The following is a 5751-nucleotide window of genomic DNA, read 5'->3' as shown; positions in this document are numbered from 1 at the left end:
GCAGCTCCAGAGCAGCGGCCCCGGGAGGCGCCCGCCCGCCCCCGCGCCCGCCCCCGCGCCCGCCCGCCCCCGCGCCCGCCCCCGCGCCCGCCCCCGCGCCCGCCCCCGCGCCCGCCCGCCCCCGCGCCCGCCCCCGCGCCCGCCCCCGCGCCCGCCCCCGCCCCCGCCCGCGCCCGCGCCCGCGCCCGCGCCCGCGCCCGCGCCCGCGCCCCCGCGCCCGCGCCCGCCCCCGCCCCCGCTCTCGCCCCTGCCCTCACGGCGCCCCGCCCCCCAGGCGCCGGCCTGTGCTCGCCGCTCACACGACCCCTGCGCGCTGCCGACCCCCGCAGAGGCCCGCCCTAAGCTCTTCGCCCGGCGCGTGAGCGGTGTTCTGCGAGAAGGCCGTGGAGCCGGCCCGGGAGCTGCTCCGCACGGCCGAGGGAAGGCTGCCTGAGGCCTATCTAAACTCTGTGTTTAGATAGCTGTCACAGCGCTTGTGGCTTATCTGGTAAAGAATCTGCCTGCAATGGGAGAGACCTGAGTTCAATCCCTGGGTTGGGAAGATCCCCTGGAGAAGGGCATGGCAACCCACTCCAGTATTCTTGCCTGGAGAATCACACGGACAGAGGAGCCTGGCAGGTTACAGTTCATGGGGTCGCAAAACAATCAGACACGATTGCAGTGACTTAGCAGGATGGCCCGATGGCAGAATGAGTCTTCCAGGTGGATCTGATGCTCTAACATTTCTTAGCTCTTCTTTTTTTTTTAAGATTTTTTTTTTTTTTGATGTGGACCATTTTAAAGTCTGTATTGATTTTTTTACAACATTCCTTTTGTTGTTTATGTTCTGGATTTTTGACTGTGAGGCATGTGGGATCTTAGCTGGGGATCAAACCCACACCCCCTGCATTGAAGGTGAAGTCTGAACCACTGGAATGCCAGTGAAGCCCCTTCTTAGCTCTTCTTAGCCATGCACCGTATTTTGGGGGAGCAGGGCTGTGCCCTGTTTCTTCCCATTACAGACTTCATAGTTTCTTGCACATGGAAAGGGCCTGATAGCCATGGGCAAATGAGGTGGAGGTGGGGGAAGTGAGGACTGCCATATGCAAAGTCAGCAGACCTCAGTCCACATCTTGGGTTTGTTATTAACGATGAGCATGAGAGCCAGTGTCCGTGGGGAAATGTGACATCACTGTGGCAGAGGGAAAGGAGTGACGATTTTTATTTCCAATGAGTCTCCTGGTTTAGAGGATCCTTAGTCACCTTTCAATCCACTCCTGCCCTGAAACCCAATATTTCGTCTTCTTTCCACGTCTTGAGGCTGTGTCCCACTGTGACCCAGTGGCCCTGTGTTTCCACATTTGTCTGAACTACTCTCTGTGTCCATGTGCTTTTCCAGGAGCCAACTTCTTGCCTTGCTGCATTTTCCAGGGAACCTCCCGTGTTTCCTGGCTCCCAGTTGCCACCTTCACAATCGCACACACTAAAGTAAACACAGAAGATGGTATCAACTCCCATCAGCACCCTTCTTGGCCATCTGTTAAAAGTATCCCCCTCACCGGGACACTGTTTACAATCTGTGGCTTCACCTTGAATTTTGATACTCCCTGGGAGCTTTCCTGGGCTTCCCAGGTGGCTCAGTGGTAAAGAATCCACCTGCCAATGCAGAAGACACATCCTGCATGTGAAAGAGACCTGGGTTAGATCCCTGGGTGGAGAAGATCCACTGGAGAAGGAAATGGCAGCCCACTCCAGTATTCTTCCCTGAGAACCCCATGGACAGAGAGCCTGGCGGGCTGCAATTCATGGGGTCACAAAAGGGTTGGACATGACTGAGCGACTCAGCACCGTACATAGTACAGTACAAAGGGAGCTTTCCCACTTCTTATTATCTTTCTGTTTTATGAATCTTCAACCTGGCACAGCCTTGATTCCACAGAAAGTGCTAGTTTCTTGTTGATTTTGAAGGAAAGCACCCTGTTAAGATAGCACAGGCTCATACACAAGAAGAGTTTCAGGGTTCTCAAACATGGTGGTGGTGTCAATTCCATTTTAAAACCGTGGTTTGGGCTGTTGACTTAAAGCTGAGTGAGCTGGGTCATTTTTAGCACTGATGCTTTCTGAGGTTCATATGTGTGTGTGTGTGTGTGTGTGTGTGTGTGTGTGTGTGTGTATCTGTCTCACTTTTCTTAGAGGAATATTCCAGGCAGATTCTGCAACGTAAATATATATATGTATTTATAAATTTTTAAATTTAAACATATATATAAACATATATAAATATAATATAGAAGCATATATGTAATATATTATAAAACATATATATAGTGTAAAACTCAGATATGGACATAATTTTAAAAGTTCAAAAATATAAATGCATAATTGGAATGTCTCCATAATTTCAATTATGATGTTGGCTGTTGTTTTTAGATTTTACTGTTTATCCATTATGACAGTCAACTATTTGTAAATAATTTTTCCCCTTTTAATCAGTTTTTGCTATTTACCAGATGTCCTTTGGCATCCATAAGATGATTATGCAATTCTTCTTCCTTGGTCTAATGAAGTAATACATTTTGTTAATAGGTTCTCTAATATTAAACCTCTATTACATCCCTGGGATAGACTCTCGTTGGTCATAAAGGATAAAAAAATTTATTTAAATATCGACTCCATTTTACTGTAGTTTTCAGCTCAGGGTTTTGTGTCTTAATTTTAAAGAGGTTTTTTTTTTTTTTTGGTAACTATACTTCTTCACAGAGAAACATCTTTTCAACTTTTCAAATATTTTTTTAAAAAACTATGTTCATGATTTTAAAATGCAGATAGTACAGAAGGATACACAATGAAAAGTAGGAGTTCTCCCATCTCAAATATGCCCTAACTTTCCCCTTTATGAAAACAGCTCTTTTAATGAATCTTCCTAGATATTTTTATGCACACAAAAGTATATGTATAAATTCATTTAATACAAATGAGCTTATTCATGTTACATGTTGTTATTTTTATTTGAAGATCTTTCTGTATTGCCAAAAATATGCTAAGAAGTACATCATATTTCATCGTTATTTTAATGTCTCATTGATGACCATTTAGATTGTCCGTATTTCAATATTATAAATGGGACTACAGCACACAACTTCGTATTTACTTCCCTGTGTATCTATGTATCTCACAGGCAACATTGTTAAATTGGAATTGCTAATTCTTTTTTACATCCTTTTTAGAAATGTATTATTTTCCATTATGATTTATCATAGGATATAGAATAGAGTTCCCTGTGTTGTACAGTAGGACCTTCCTGTTTATCCATACTATATATAATAGTTTGCATCTGCTAATCCCAGACTCTCAATCCGTCCCTCTCTCAACCCATCCACTCCTTGGCCACCATCTGTCTGTTCTGTGTGTCTGTGATTCTGTTTCTGTTTCATAGGTTCATTTGTGTCATATTTTAGATTCCACATATAAGTGATATCATATGATGTTAGTCCTTCTCTTTCTGACTTACTTCACTTAGTATGATCATCTCTAGTTTCCTCCTCATTGCTGCAAATGGCATGATTTCATTCTTTTTTATGAGCAGCTGGAATTGCTAATTCTTAATGTCATGATGGATATTCCCAAGTTACTCTTCAAAGCAGTGGCACCAACGTGCAGTGAGAAGTAACCAGTCCCTCTTTTTTTTTTTTTAACAGCTATTCTTTTCATTTGTTTTATTTATTTATTTTTGGCTGTGCTGGGACTTCCTTGCTGCATATGGCCTTTCTCTAGATGTGGGGAGCAGGGGCTAATCTCTAGTTGGTGGCACGTGGGCTTAGGCTCAGTAGCTGTGGTGCATGGGCTTAATTGCTCTGGAACATGTGGGATCCTCCCAGACCAGGGATTGAACCCTTGTCCCCTGCAGTGGCAGGCAGACTCCCAACTCCTGGACCACCAGAGGAGTCCCAGAAGTGATTGGTTCTTGATGTGGCTGGCAAGTCTATGCATCACGTAGGGGTCTGATTTAGAGCTGGGACCTTCAGCTCCAGCCTCCACTGAGCAGGCACTTGGAAGGACCATCCTTAAGGGTCTTCTTGGCTCCTACACCTGTGAGTTCTCACTACCTTTGCTCTCCAGGAGACACTAAAGAGACTTTATTTCTGCCCATCTTCTGGGTAGAAATCTGTTCTCCCTCTGAGAGCTTTTAATTTCAACATTCCCTTCCGCTACCTCTAACCAATTTGAAGCTATTTAACTTTTAGAAGGAAAAGCATTTCCAGAAACTATTAAGGGACACCTAGTAACAAAATTTGCATCCGGTTCCCATGCAGTTGTGCTTTTGTTTTATTTAAATTTTATTTTCTCCTTTTTTGACCTTGTCACTTAGGATCTTAGTTCCCTGACCAGGGGTTGAACCCATGCCTCATGCAGAGGAAGTGCGAGTCTATACCACTAGACCACCAGGGAAGCCCCTCCTAGTGCTTTTAATGAGCTCTAAGGAAAGGCCTACAAGCTGTCCTCCGTCAGATCTTCCTTTCCCACTCCCGGGACGACAGTGCCCCCTCCTTGCCTTCACTCTGCTCATTTCTGCCTGTCTTCCTATCTCTGTGAACAATTAGGACGTTTCTGTTCTTGCTCATTTCACGCCACGTGAAACTGACGTACTTTCTGTTCCCTCTTTCATCCCAGCTCTTCCCTACCTCCTATTGGTCCTGCTGTGAATCTCAACTCTTTCTAATCTCCTGAGCCCTAACCCCATGGGGGCCTCAGGGCCTGCATTGCCATCATGGAAATAATCGCAGCATGTTCATTTCATAGCCTTTGTGGAACCATCACCTGAAAAATGTATGTCAAGTGGTGAATGGTGCCAGGTCCGTAGTTAGAGCTCAGGTCCATAGTTAGGAAGCTCTGAGAGGGCCTTCCTCTCCTGAAATTACTGTTACGATGTACAAATGGCTTTTTATCATCTTTTTAGGGTCTCACAAAATGCATGGGGTTCAGGAAACTGAGACAGTAGGAGAGGCCATGTCTATCCACATAGTCATGTACCTTTCCTTTAACTATTAAATCTTTTCTCTCCTGTCAACTTTGGTCTTCAGATGAACTTTAACAAACACACTTGGGTCTAACTGAGATGCAATGTATGCATTTGTGTGTTGTTGTTGTTGTTGTTGCTTTTTAATTTTTCAGTACTGGAACTGATTCCTTAAAGGGGACCAAGTCACCTGTAAAGTCCAATCTCACACTGACACTCCTGAAAAGTTTGAACTGCTCCATGAAATAACCTCAGTGTATCTGACACAGAGATGCCCTTCCATTTCCCTCTAGCTGCTGCTCACTGGGAGCTCGGTACACACTTGTACCTTCTCCAGTCCAACACCAAGGCCTCCTCCGTATTTGCCCTCTCTGAATTCTCCCCTGTGAATGTCTCCAAAGTTACTTTATTGCCTCTCAGCACTTAATTCAAACCTTTGGGCAGAGTAGGATGTAACTCTCTCTCTTTTGACCTCAAACTGAAACCAGCTTGGCCTCTCTTATGAAGAATACTTGCATGTGATTTACATAGAATGGCCTATCTAGTGTCAAGAATTTTTCATGACAGTGTAATTCAAACCTCTTTTCCCCCTTTCTGCTTTGATTTTTCCCTCTTATTATTTTGATGGTGCCCATACCAGCAGGTTTGGCTTCTCTTAGAAGTTCCTGGAAAAATGGATTTCTTTTTTTGTTTTTTGGGGGGTTTTTTTGGCTGTGCCTGGAAACTTGTGGGGTCTCAGTTCCCTGATGAGGGAC

The sequence above is a fragment of the Giraffa tippelskirchi genome, chromosome 13 (genome assembly GCF_054371585.1).
Source record: "Giraffa tippelskirchi isolate mGirTip1 chromosome 13, T2T-mGirTip1v1.2.pri, whole genome shotgun sequence".
NCBI classification, from domain to species: domain Eukaryota; kingdom Metazoa; phylum Chordata; class Mammalia; order Artiodactyla; family Giraffidae; genus Giraffa; species Giraffa tippelskirchi.
Note: the sequence above shows the minus strand (reverse complement) of the source record.